We start from the raw sequence: 13,737 nt of genomic DNA, 5'->3' as shown, positions 1-13,737 counted from the left end.
AGCGCGTTTAGAGATGACCCATATCAGGCACTTTATCAGTTTTTCAAAGTGCACTTCAAAACTTGACTTGGAAATATTTGTGCTTAGCTATTCGTACTTAGCTGAAAGTGGTCTCAGTCGCTAAGTAGAAAAATTTATTTAGTATTAATTTCACATCTCATTCCTCTAATTTCTAAAATGTTTCACTAAAATTTTTATATAACCGAAGAAGCTCTTCCTAGCAAGGGCGACTCATTACAAGAGGAGTTATCACTCGAAAATGAAACCGCTGGAAATATTTACTATTTCAGCAGTATGCGAAGGTCACTTATTCTTAATTAAAAAAATGGTCCAAACCGAAAATAAAGTTTCAAAACAAAAGAGTAGCTAATAAATATGCTTCTTCCACTTAATTGGTGCGATAACCGCTTACGCGATTCTGGCCGAGTTTAACAAAGCGCACCAGTCGTTTCTTCTCGTGCTAATTGGCACCAATTGGACACACCAAGTGAAGCCAAGTCCTTCTCCACCTGATCATTCCAACGCAGAGGAGGCTTTCCTCTTCCTCTGGTACCACCAGCTGGTACCACATCGAATACTTTCAGAGCCGGAGCGTTTGTATCCATTCGGACGACATAATCCAGTCAACGTAGCCGCTGGATCTTTATTCGCTGCGCTATGTCTATGTCGTCGTAAAGCTCATACAGCTCATCGTTCCATCGTCTGCGATATTCGCCGTTGCCAGTGTACAAAGGTCCAAAAATCGTACGCAGCATCGTTCTCTCAGCATCGTTCTCTCCAAGCGTCGCTTCATCGGATGTTGTCATCGTCCAAGCTTCTGCGCCATACGTTAGGACGGGCATGATGAGAGTCTTGTAGAGTGTTAGTTTTGTTCGTCGAGAGAGGACTTTACTACTCATTTGCCTACTTAGTCCAAAGTAGCACTTGTTGGCAAGAGAGATTCTACGTTGGATTTCAAGGCTGACATTGTTATTGGTGTTAATAAGTACTGGTTCCTAAATAAACGAAGTCTTCCTCGAAATTATAACTGTCAAATTTGACGTGGGTGCCGATACGCGAGTACGCCACTGTTTGTTTGAAGACAGGACATACTTCGTTTTGTCCTCGTGCAGCACCAGATCCATTCGCTTTGCCTCTTTATCCAGTTTTGGAGAAGGCAGCTAATAGTTATTACCAATCAGCAAACATCGATCAAGAGCTCGATGGAAAACGCTCTCCTAATTAAATGCGCAACTACAACAATTATTTCCACTAAAGCAACTTCAAATGAGGAGCAAAAGGTCTTGCGGCGGATGGTTCAAATCTCTGTTTATAAAATGTTCTGCAATACATCTTTTGATGTTGCTAAATTTTTCCGTTTTAGAACTTTTACCTAACATAGGAATACCAAAAATATGGGTTCATTTTCATTATATCCAAGCAGCTGACCAGTCAGCGGAAAAACTTGAAGATATGAAATGCTGCCTCCAACCTTTAAGGAATATTTTAAGAATCGGAAAATCAGAAAAAATTAAAATTAAATGTGGTCTCTTAAAATTTACATTTCGAATTTTTCGATTAGATTGGTGTTTTCGCTAAAGTTCATATTTTATTGCTTTGAATTATTTGTATGGTGATATTTAAGTTGATTTTGAAAATGGTTTAAGTCATTCAAAGGAGCAACAACAAAAAATGCAAATTCTCAATCATCTCGTAACAAAAGTTATTAGGTTGGGGAATAAGTTCATAGCGTTCTTATATTTTCTTTTATTTTACAACGATTTATTTGCTGTTTGCAAAAGGGGTAAGTATTAATTCGATAGAACTCGTTCTGCTCTACAAAACTATGTATTTTTGAGGTATTTAGTTTCTTATTAGTTTGGAGGCTAAAAAATGGAATACCCAGGAGGCAAAAATAAACATTTTCGACATCTGCTCTTCTTTGCTTTTCATCGAGGTCAAAAAGCTACCGAAGCGACGTGTATGGAGAAAGTATCATAGTCGAGTCTTTAGCACAGAAATGGTTTGCAAAATTAAAAAATGGCGACTTTGACATCGACGACACGTCCCGCAGCGGAAGGCCTTCTGAATTCGATGAAGAAGGTCTCAAATCACTTTTGAAGTAGAGCCGATACCAAACCAGTAGTGAATTAGCGGAAAAAATTAACTGCGAGCATAAAACGATTCTCAATCACATTCATTCAATTGGATTTACCGAAATATTGGTAGCTCAACGAAAAAACCAGAAAAAAGTCGCCTTGGAATTGTTTCTCAGCAACCCGCCCGCGAGCGAGCAACACGCGGTCATAAACAGCGTTTTTTGTAACGAATCGTCACGGGAAATGAGAAATGGTGCCTATACAACAATATGAAGCAAAGAAAGGAGTGGATGGCTCCAGGAGGCACACCAAAGCCAAGTGTCTGACCGTCATCCAAAGAAGATCATGATATGTGTTTGGTGGGACTGGGAGGGCTTGGTGCACTGAGAAATGCTCGAAAATAATGCCACGGTCAACATGGAGCTCTCCATTACCCAGCTATATGGCGTGATTGAGGCTATTTAACTGAAAAGACCTGATCGATATGATGAAGCCATGCGCCTTCACGTCAACGCCAGGCCCCCCAACAGTTCGAATGGGAAGTCCTTCAGCATCCGCCGTATTCTTGCTCCGCCCGATTTCCATCTTTTCCGCTCCCTGTCAAAGCATATGAAGGGCGTGGGACCATCTATAACAAAGAGATTAAGACTACCTTCAAAATTTTGAGCACATGCATTGAATAGCGTTCTTGTCGGGTTTCTTGCTCGTTTTTACTCTGCAATGTGGCTTATACAGATAGACCCTCCCAGCCACATTCACTCAGATGCTACGCACTCGGCACACATCTGCACATACCCAAGCACTGTTGGCATTCGAATGGCTTTCGTATCAACTTTGTTAGTTTTTATGCCTCCGATCATAAGCGAAATATGCCTGACTTCCTTCCTTTTTGGACCATTACAGCAGCATATCCGCTTCCTACGTGTGTATGTAGCGTGCAATAAAAGCTACAACAACCAAAGCAGCATCAATGTCAAAAGTGCGACAGCAACATTTGTTCAGCGCCAGTAAACGATACGAAATCATTGACTTCAGGCTAAGCGCCGAAAAACACTGGTTTGCGAAGAAGCAAAGCGCATTACAGCTAAACATTGCCATACTACGAGTGCTCGAGAGTTCGCTATGAAACAGGAGGTAGAAGTGATGCGTGCGCTACCTGTGCGCTGCTGTGAAAGCGAGGAATTGCACGAGTATCAATAGAAGTAGGAAGGGTATGTAGGAAAAAAGGATGAGGAGGCAGTCATTCTTAGCGATTGATATTGGCATTAGTGTTATGAGTTCCGATTAAATTCGAATGCGTGCACACAAACATTACGAGCGCTTTTGTGTGCGTGTTTGGCAATTTTGGCGATGAGCACGCGCGTATGTGTGTGTGTGCATGTGTGTTAAGGCGTGTATGGCTATTTGTGGGTTAGCCCATTTATGCCCATGAATGCGTGCTCCTGCATGGGTAGTATTTAAAAATTTTCATTTCCAATACCAGTCGCAACAAAAATTGGGATGAGGCATGGCTGGCAAAAAGGAAGGATGAGGAATGGCTGGTGGCTGGTAAAAGCTGAATGTTAATGAGGTTGTCAGGAAAGAGGGTGAAGTTCAAGTACTTTTTTGAATATCGATCGCGTTTCAATTACGAATGAAAATTACAGGCAACAACAACAGCTGGTTGATTAAGCATTTTGCTTTTGCTCGCAGCGGCAACAACAAAAACGGAATGGATTTAAATTGCTGATTAGTAGTACATAAACGAAAATGTACGAATATACGTGCACGCGTTGGTACCTATGTGCGTGCCGTTATTAGTACGCATGCATACATACATCCATACATGTTTGCTTATGCAAATATATCTAAAAGTCGCTCAAGTATCTGCATTTCGTAACCGAACTAATTATGTTGGTGCTCCGGTTGACGTTAACTTTAACTTTGTCATTCGCTGTTGCTGTTCATGGTAATACCAATGCAGATGATAACGGTTATGGTAATGGTATTGACAGCTTTGATAACAGCAAAAGCCGTTAACTGTAAATGACCGCGAGGCGACAGTAACGCAAATATCAAGATTGGATGGCATGTGTGCTTATGTAAATTTATATAAATATATTTATACTATTACACCGTGCGACCAAAATCAACTTTTTTTGTTATGAAGAAAAAATTGCACACGCACGTGAAAGTACGGACCTTGTGCAGCATTGCTGCATACCGAGTTTTGAATTTTCTCACCAATTTAAATATTTTTTAAAGTGATTAAAAGCTTCAAAGGAAAAACAGAAACAGTGGTATCCATGGCGTATACTTTATGTCTTACAAATAAAATTAAACTACGTGTTTTTCACATGTTATAAAACAGCATGAAGAATGAAGTTGATAGATGCACTACTGCATATATAACTTGAAATAATTATCTATAGCATTATTTTATAACATGGCGCTTATTCCGACTAAACTACAATATGTACAGATATGAAATATATATCAAAAGAAAGGTTTTGATGAGCATATTTCCGGAAAATTATAAAAATTAAAATTGGTTAATTTGTTCATGAAATATTTGCGTGTAAAGTTATCAAAATATTTCTAATTGATAACAGCGCTGTCTATGCAAAGCGGGATGACACACAAATATACGCATATATATGAGTACGTTTGCTTTGTTTAGCTCTCTTTCTAATGAGCACAGCATTGTATACATTTGGATTCTCAATAATTGTTTTGTTTTGTTCTCTTTACTAATAAATATGTATTCATGAACATAGTCCCAACGGGTGCTGCGAATTTTTTTCAAAAGTTTGTTGTGATGGCAATAATTGGTATAAACTGATAATTGACTTGAAATTTGTCAATTCACTTAAAACAACGGTAACAGTGCAAATTAGAAAGAGTTTTGGACAGACGCAAAATAGAATTTATTTTAAGAAAAAAGTACATCCATATTTAATTTTAAAATATGCCTAGAGGACGACCAAGAAGAGTTCGTAGAAGAGTTCCTACTTTAAGTGGAGGAATAGAGCAGGTAAGTAAGTGATAAATGTTTGAAACGTCACGTATTGGATATGATTGGTAGAAGAATCCACTTTTGTTTTCGTTCATATATGGTACAATTGAACTACAATATATAAACGTATGTATGTATTTAAAAATTTTGTGTGCGTTTGATCCTTTTTGCAAAACTCAAAACTTTAAATAGTTTTAAAAAATGAGGAGAGAGAGACAAATTAGTTATTTATTTGATACTATTTCAAAGGTAAACTGTATTTGGGCTATTCTCAGAAAAATTTTATAGTAATAGACGATGTCCAATGCCATTTAAAAGAACACTATTACCCATCAAATCAACGAACTTTTTGACAAAGATATACATTTTTAAGTGTTTTTTTTTTTTTGTATTGTATTCTATATGTGTACATGTATATTTTTATGTATGCAGCCATTCTCAAATCATATATGAATATGAACTTTGACAATTTTTTTACCATTCTTCTTAAAATTTTTTAAAACGTAAAGATCTGTGAAAAAAAAATGTTTACTTTTGCAAATCCAAGAAATTTTACGAATGGCAAAAAAAAAAAATTTTAGAATTGTGTTGGTGAATGGCGCACGACTTATCATAAAACAAATGCATCCGAATGGTTTGCACGCGGAAGTGTTATGCGGAGAGGCTCAGGGAAGGCGATTTCTATTGCCTCGTAAAAATTTGCAGCCGAGCGAAACCACACTTCCTTTTAGGTTGAAGCGCCGCCAATTTCCCACTGCAATAGCCTTCGCCATAACAATAAATAAGGCCCAGGGGCAAACATTATCAAAGGTGGGCCTTCATTTAAAGGAGGATTGCTTTGCTCACGGCCAACTTTATGTTGCGTTAAGCCGGGTTAGATCCTGGGAAAATATACGAGTTCAAATGGGCAATAACGAAAACTTGACGTTGAATGTAGTTTATAATGAAGTAATTTAAAAAAAAAATTACTGATTTAACTGAAAAAAATTTTAAAAATGTTATAGGCATAAGTTCTTACATATTACATGTGAATAAAAATATACACTTTTCTAATCATCATAACTTTTAATATATAAAAATGTCACATATGCTGTTTACTTTCCGTGGGAAAAAAGCCCACCCGATTTTCGGGGGTTACATACTATAGACGGAGAGCTGGCTACATAGATAGTGCCCGCATCAGGTACATGGCTAATTTATATTGAAAATAATAGTATTAGTGTAGACGAATATAAAAATGATAGAATTTTCGGGCGTTGTTCCTATTGGCCAGCATCTCAAGCTCCTCGCACTCACGTATTTCGGCCTCTCGTTTCTTCTGTCGGATAATACGTCTCTCTTCCTTTTTTAGCTCTCTGTAGCGATCCCACATGGCTCGCGTTGCGCCCGATCGCAGCGTGGCTCTATAGGCGGCATCTTTTCTTTCGGCGGCAGCATGACATTCCTCGTCGTACCAATTGTTTTTTCGGGCTCGCCGGAATCCGATTTCTTCTTCGGCGGCGGTACGTAGGGAACGAGAAATGGTGCTCCATTGCTCGCGCATGCCGGTTTGTTGGGCAGTGCTCTCCGAGAGCAGGAGTTAGAGTCGAGTGGCGAATCTTCTGGCTGTCTGTTGTGATTGCAGCTTTTCGATGTCGAACATTCTTTGCGTAGGTAGATGTACGTTTTTTGCTGCACAGAGGCGTGTGCGCAGTTTGGCTGCAACAAGGTAATGATCCGAGTCGATGTTGGGTCCTCGGATCGTACGTACATCTAATACACTAGAAGCGTGTCTTCCATCTATCACAACATGATCGATCTGGTTTCGCGTTTTTCGATCAGGAGACTACCAGGTAGCTTGGTGAATCTTCTTATGCTGGAATCTGGTGCTACAGACTACCATGTTTCGGGCCCCGGCGAAGTCGATCAGCCTCTGTCCGTTACCGGATGTTTCGTTGTGCAGGCTGAATTTTCCGACTGTGGGACCAAAAATTCCCTCCTTGCCCACCCTGGCGTTGAAGTCGCCAAGCACGATTTTTATGTCGTGGCGGGGGCAGCGCTCATAGGAACGTTCCAAGCGCTCATAGAAGGAATCTTTGGTCGCATCGTCCTTATCTTCCGTCGGGGCGTGGGCGCAAATTAGCGAGATGTTAAATAATCGTGATTTGATGCGGATTATTGCGAGACGCTCGTCCACCGGAGTGAACGACAGTACTTGGCGACGAAGTCTCTCTCCCACAACAAATCCGACACCGAATTTGCGCTCCTTTACATGGCAGCTGTAGTAGACGTCGCAAGGTCCTATGTTTTTCTTACCTTGCCCCGTCCATCGCATCTCTTGGATGGCAGTGATGTCAGCCTTTACTCTCACGAGGACATCAACCAGCCGGGCAGAGGCACCTTCCCCATTAAGGGACCGGACATTCCAGGTGCATGCCCTCAAATCGTATTCCTTATTTCGTTTGCAGGGGTCGTCATCAGTGTTGGGAGTTCTCATCCGAGGCTTTGTTGCTGTTTTCATTGGGGGGGCTTTTTAAGTGGCGGGTCCCAAACCCAGCGCACAACCAGCTATGCTCATTATTGCCAACATAATAATTAAAATATCCGTATCTGAGGATTTTATTAGAATGTTCGCTGTTGACTCGATATTGCACGCATGATATACTATTGTATTTTTGAAAATAATATGCTTTCATTCACAGCTTCATATTGATAACAGTTGTCAAAATTGAGTAGCACTTTTTTATTTTGAAAGAATGGAATTAATTCTTGATTTTGCCAGTTGACGATTAAAAATTTCACGAGTGCCTCTTTGAAAAAGCTATTTCGGAGTTCTTTATTAAAGTCTGATGGTCTTGATTGTTCAGGTCCAGAAATCACGTACATACGATTACCAGAGGAAATGCTTCGCTGAGATCTTTCGTAATCTTTGATAGATGGTGACCAATATCTATCAAAAATTACTTGAATTTCACGGGCTGCATTGTTAGTCACCATTTGATTTTTTTCTTTTTTTTTGGAGATACTTCCGAATGTTTTTGGTAAATCCTTGATACAATGTATGAGAAAGAATCCGTCTATTAAACAAATGTCAGTGTAGCTTTGGGCTGTACTTTGAACATCTTTTTCCAACGACTTCAACAAAACAGATTTATCTGTTTTATAAATCGATCCATCCATCTGATCATGCTACAGTTAAAAACGCACTTCTTCCCACTCACAGCCATGATGCAAACAAACTCAAAAATATTGAAATACTAGCGAAAACCCGCCCGTTCCGCTGGTCGTCTTTAAAAAATGAGGTTGTCTGTAAAGTCGGTTTACTGACGATAATTTAACGTGACAACGTCATAAGAAAATATTGATGGAATGGTTGCAATTTTCAAAACAAAATTTTAATTTTATTTGTTTGATAGATATTTTGTATGGATATAGAGGAGGAGGTAAATGGAATTGCAATGGAATAGGTCAAGTTACATTAACACAAACGTGAAAAATGACGAAACATTTATCAAATTCATGAAAGATATCTTCAATTTCGATTGTGCATCAGACGTTAATAAGTCAACAACACTTAGAGGCACCATCATCGATTTGCCTTTTCACTTTACACTCGAAACACTCCATAAATGTCGATAATAATTCTTCTGCACTTAAATATCAAGAATGTGACTAAAAATGTTGATGTGTAGCGCACTTTTTAGCATCGTCTGCCGCGGCCTTAGCCACTTTTTTGTCTGCCATTTTGTAAATGGCTTTTGAAATGTTTAAACTGTAAAATACAATAATTGGAATTCATGTACCTTATGATTTTTTTTAAGTTAATTTTTGCAATATTCAGCGCAGTCTGCCGGCGAGTTAGCCCCTCGCAAAATGTCTGTCAATTTTTTTACACTTTCTCAAATATATAACCAAATTTTTCCCGTACATAGAATCCCTGTACATTATGAATTTTTTCCCACCCAAAATTCACCCCTTTCACTGCGTATCCCCCCTTTGCGCCCCAGTTTTGCAATGGCAGACATTCATTTTTATATACGTCTACACTAATACTATTATTTTAAAAATAAATTAGCCATGTACCTGATGCGGGCATTTTCATGTAGCCAGCTCTTAGACTACTAGTTATTATTATTATTATTTTATTTTACTTTTTTTTTTTGAAAATAATTCATTAAAAATTTTCAAGCATATTTAAGCACACATTTTTCAAAGGACATTATTGTACTATATCTGTACTGGGATAAAGTAAATAATCTTGGAGAATCGGTATTCACACCATTAGGTGCAGTCAAGAACACAATTTCCCTAAAACACCTTAGAATTGCGGATTGTAGATGGAGAGGCCAGACAAAATGCAAAATTAGCAGGACGTTATGGCCCATCTACAACCTCAAACAATCGTCAACTTTGTTAAACATGAGACGATGGACGCCTGAAGACTAACGGCAGTCATAACCGGAGAAAAAGGACACAATCTTCCATTTCCTCTGTGAATGCCCAGCCCTAGGGAAGGGCAGAATGTTAACCCTTCGCAAATCGCTGTTCAGGAGTCTCAAACAACTGTCTGGCTTAGACGTCAACAGCCTAATAAGGTTCCTAAACCGCACATACTGGATATAGTCTTGGTGCAAATAAACGTTAAACAAGTTGCTAAAGCGGTTGTGGCAACAAAATTGTGCGAAAGCGTTAGTTGGATTCTAGATGAACCACCACTCTAACCAGCCAACCAAAGTAAATATTTCATTTTTTTTATAGCTAGATATATCCTATTTCGTTTAATAGACCCACTAAATCATAGAAGAGCATAAGTTTTATTTAATTTAGTCGGAGCCCTAGGCATCTCATTGGGTAGTGTAAGCAATATTTTGACTGAAGTATTAGGTTTCAGAAAGCTGTGTGCCCAATGGGTGCCTCAGTCGCTAACAATGGGGTGAAAACATATTCGAATACGACTCCCTTTGCAACATTTAGATCGTTTTCGAAAGGATCGTATCGTTAGAGTCCAGCTATAAACAAACACAAGGAAGGGAAATTACTTGTTTGTGAAGAAGAAGAGTAGGCGAAAGCAATGGAAACAACCAAACACAAGAAATTATACGCACATACACATACTTTCTGGCCACGGCGTCTTCCGCATAAAAACGCAAAAAACTGCTTTTGGAAGTTTTGTATTCATTTGTGTTTTAATAATATAGCACGCGGCACCTTGTTTGTATTAGTTTGTTTAGTTTTAATCTCACAAATCACAATATTAACAAGCCATTCACTGAACTTTCATTTCATTTACGTTTTCATCCATTGTAACGAGGTTTAGTTTTTTATTATTTGAAAACCAAAAAAAAAAAAAAAATTGTTTGAGTAAAAGTGGAAGAAAAGTAAAGTTTGTAGAAAAAACATTTCATTTTCAAAAAATCGTTTACCTATGTTCAGGACCAGAATGCAACCTGACGTACCGCTTAAATCAGGGCATCATAGAGCAATTTTTTGTGCGAATACGAGCTAACATCGAATAAAAGCTAACATCGGCAATCGTACTGAATCGGACTGCATGAACTTGTGCAGAAGTTTAGTACATTTATTTTTTCTGCCGCTGCCCAGCTTTTGCCAGACTTAGATTGTATATTCTCTTTACCTCGATAAACTGCTAAGATACATAAAACAAAAAATCTTCGACATTTGAAGAGATGTAATGCGTCCCCTATCTGACCCTCTCTATCTTCTAATTTTCCTCTCTCGTGCTTAAGTGCAATGGGCAATATCATCCAAGAGCTTGGAAAAATTTTCGGTCATCCCTAATTCCATTTCAAGTATTCAAGTTAGAAGAATAAACTTTTCAATTCTATTAATTTGCAAGAAAAGCTTCACAATAAAGCGGCCATTCTGACCAGTATTCTCTTCGATCTGATTTACTACAAGTTTATAATTCCCACATTGTATTGGCCTATCTTAGTTGTAGTAAATCTTCATTGACAAAGTATATTTGATTTGATCACTACATTCATAATTTCGCAAAGCAAGCGCAGTATCCACCGACCCATTCTTGGTATTGACGGGCGTAATTAGGTTCTGTCAGCGACTAGGTCGGAACAGAACAGAATACTAGTCACAAAGTCCACATTCTTTTAGTACTCACATTTAAATTCTGTTTTCACTATCCAGCTTACGACAACCCCGCTGTCTACATCTTCTTTTAAAGCATAAACCTCTCAAGAGCAATATTTCAGATTCTCAGATTCTCGTGAATACTTATTTTTGGGACAGAAAAGTGACCACATATACCAGAAAGTGTGTTATCACTAGAGCATTGTTGTAGAACAAAGTTATAATCCAGCATGTCTCAACTTTTTTTACCGTGCCTCAAAATTTACAAATTTTGTTGTAATAAGTTTTTTTATTAGACGCTAAAGTCTTATAAGTCCATATCTGCTAGAAAATTGTTGTCAATATTCTATTGCAAAATTTTATGTGGATAATCTTTGTGGAATATTTTAATGCTGTGACTATTCTTATTATCTTCTCTCGCCTCTTTTCTAAGAAAGGTCCAAAAAGTTATTTTTATAGGATATTTGAGGACTAAAATGTTCTAAAAAAATATTTGCAGAAAATGCGAGTGAAAACCCAAGAGTCATCAGTATAAGTATTTACACTTAACTGAGAGAAATACTCGGCTCCGCAAAACATATTTTCCCACTTATGCCATAAGTATAAATGTGCAAGTTTTCCAAGTTTAAGTTAGGGCGTTGACTTGATTAACCTTTGAGTGTCCTATGTCATACCAAAACCCGCCAAAAATAAATTTTTATATCAGACTAGCAAACCCGGCCCCCTTCGCTGGGCACACTAAAATAGAATAGATATGGTTTAGAACAGAAAATATATGATTTTCATATTATTTATTTCTTTATTCTTTATTCAAGCGCTTTGGCATAAACAATATTTTTTGTTTTTCTATTTGTTTTTGAGTAAATATAAAATATAAATTGAAAATCAGGAAATAAGAAGATTGTTTTTAAATTTCAAATCAACGCATATGAATAAACAATCGTCTTTTTTCCTGATCATCCATGAATTTTTCGTTTCAATTTATATGTTTTATTAAGCATTAGAGCTTTTTTAACCATTATCCATTTATATTTTTCAAAAAAAAAACGAAAAAAAATTTTTTTTCCACGAACACATAATTTCATTCGGATTTCACATTAAATTCTCAAATTTCGTAAGAAATTATTCACTGTTCCAAAATCCACTCCAAAAAAATTCACAAACAATTTTTACATGTTGCACTTACGTTTTTTCCTTATGGCATCCAAATCAGAAAGAAATATTGACACATTGTAACTCACACTGTCAATTTGACAGTTCAGTTCCGCCCAAGCGTTAAAAAAGTAAACGACATTATGGCTGGCTCAAAAGAACGCTGTACCCGTTGCCAGTGCTCCGAATTACAACCAAACTTTACGAAACCCATTTTCAATACCTACTTAACAATGTGCGTAAGTTTGGTTTAATTCGGTTCAAAGACACGGCGGGTCCACGTTTTGGCATATATTTCGAGACCCTAGTCATCAATAGGTATGAAAATTACCCCGTATTAAAGCACTTATCAACAGCTTTCATTTGATACCCATATTGTACAAACACATTCTAGGGTCCACGTTTTGGTTTCTATCTCGAGACCCTAGTCACGGAGCGGATGGAAATACTCTGAACTAAAGCATTCACCAACAGCTTCCATTTGATACCCATATTGTACATACACTTCCGAAGGTTACCCGGGTCCACGTTTTGACCTATATCTCGAGACCCTATCTACCAATAGGTATTCAAACTATACGGAAATCATCTTCAATACCTACTTAACAATGTGTGTAAGTTTGGTTTAATTCGGTTCAAAGACACGGCGGGTCCACGTTTTGGCATATATTTCGAGACCCTAGTCATCAATAGGTATGAAAATTACCCCGTATTAAAGCACTTATCAACAGCTTTCATTTGATACCCATATTGTACATACACAACCAAAGGTTAGCCGGGTCCACGTTTTGACCTATATCTCGAGACCCCAGTCACGGAGCGGCATGAAAAATACTCTGTACTAAAGCATTCACCAACAGCTTTCATTTGATACCCATATTGTACATACACACCCGAAGGTTACCCGGGTCCACGTTTTGACCTATATCTCGAGCCCTATTTCCAAAATAAAATATAATCCATGTTACTCGTGGATGATGTAGCTTTCGAATGGTGAAAGAATTTTTAAAATCGGTCTAGTAGTTTTTGAGCCTATTCATTACAAAACAAACAAAGTTTTCCTCTTTATAATATTAGTATAGATACCAAGCAGTGTAATTTTACGACAGTAGCAATCTCTTAAACATGATTTGTCCACATTTTCATTTTAATATATTCATGTTTCTGGCATATGGAAAAAGATATTTCCTCACTTTTTTGTTCTAATAAAAAAATTCAAATCTATATTGAGGTCTTTCGGCGAGTCAAATCAACAATTAAAACCATAAAAATATGCCGAGTAAGAGTTCAAAGAATACTAATTTAATTCACTAAATTAATTTCAGGAAAAGCTATTTTTAAATAAAAAAATAAACAACTCTGTGCAACAACTAAATCCAGTCCGGACTTTGTTAATAAAGCACTTTATATATTCGCAAAAGTTCGCTC

This window comes from Anastrepha obliqua, chromosome 1, assembly GCF_027943255.1.
Source record: "Anastrepha obliqua isolate idAnaObli1 chromosome 1, idAnaObli1_1.0, whole genome shotgun sequence".
Lineage (NCBI taxonomy): Eukaryota > Metazoa > Arthropoda > Insecta > Diptera > Tephritidae > Anastrepha > Anastrepha obliqua.
The sequence above is the reverse complement of the archived record's forward strand: the minus strand, read 5'-3'. Positions refer to the sequence as shown.